This window comes from Etheostoma spectabile, chromosome 20 (assembly GCF_008692095.1).
Source record: "Etheostoma spectabile isolate EspeVRDwgs_2016 chromosome 20, UIUC_Espe_1.0, whole genome shotgun sequence".
NCBI classification, from domain to species: domain Eukaryota; kingdom Metazoa; phylum Chordata; class Actinopteri; order Perciformes; family Percidae; genus Etheostoma; species Etheostoma spectabile.
The window spans coordinates 26,529,220-26,530,303 of NC_045752.1; the positions used below are offsets into that span (position 1 = coordinate 26,529,220).

Consider the following 1,084-nt stretch of genomic DNA (forward strand, 5'->3'; position numbering starts at 1 on the left):
TCAAAGGACTTCATGACTACAGATGTCAGGGTGACAGGCCTGTAGTCCTTTAGTCCAGAAATGGAGTTTTTTTGGGGACTGGGATGATTGTGGAGTGTTTGAAGCAGGAGGGAACTTCATATAGCTCCAGTGATCTGTTGAAGATGGGGACCAGCTGGTCTGCACAGATCTTCAGGCAGGATTGTGACACATCGTCTGGGCCAGGAGCCTTGCTGGTCTTCTGCTTCTAGAAGTGCTGGCGCACATCCACTTCACAGATTGTGAGTGCAGGTGAGGGGTCAGAGGGGGGGAGGTGACAGCGTAAAGGTGAGGGAAGGTGACTGACTGAAGTGCGAGTTGGTGAGTTGGTGTGGGGGAGAGGTGTGACTGTGGGCTTATTAAACCTAAAGTAAAAACCATTCAGCTCGTTAGCCAGTCGTTGAGGACTAGCAGTGTTGGGGGGTGGGTTACTGTTTGTGAAGCTTTTCTCCAGCTTATTAGCATAGCTCCTCTTCGCTGCTCTTTGGTCAGTGTGTTCCCGGCCTGGTTATACAGGACTCTGTCCCCACTTCTGAAGACCTCCTCTTCGAACTGACCAAGCTGCCTGAGTTTGGTTGTGAACCAGGGTTTTTGGTTGTTGTATATGCAGAAGGTTTTAGACGGCACACACGTCCTAACAAAAACTAATGTAAGATATTACATCAGTAATCAGTCAGTTCGTCCAGATACATGGCTGCAGCATCAAAACACTCCAATCGGTACAGTCAAAGCAGGCCTATAGATCCAGCTTTGACTCGTTGGTCCATCTTTTCACTCTCTTTACGATAGGTTTAGCAAATTTGTTTCTGCCTGTATGTCGGGACAAGATAAACCAGACAGTGATCAGAGAATCCCAAAGCTGCACGTGGGACAGAGAGATAATCATCCATTAATGTAGTATAGCAGTGGTCCAGTGTGTTTTTGTCCCTTGTGGGGCACTCACTATGCTGTATACTTTGGTTGGTTTTGTCTTCATAACCCACAAGTCTTTCGTCTTTTACTAAAGACTTCCATGGAGAGGAACACTGATGAGTTGAAATAATTTTTGGTGGGCTTTGCTGTTTGG

The 1,084-nt window shown here is 47.0% G+C and overlaps 1 non-coding gene across 1 annotated transcript; it reads left to right on the forward strand.

Moving 5' to 3' along the window:
• Positions 1-975: 975 nt before the first annotated feature.
• LOC116670716 (U5 spliceosomal RNA) lies at positions 976-1,084 on the forward strand. Its single transcript, XR_004327106.1, has one exon. It is a non-coding gene; the product is annotated as a U5 spliceosomal RNA (small nuclear RNA).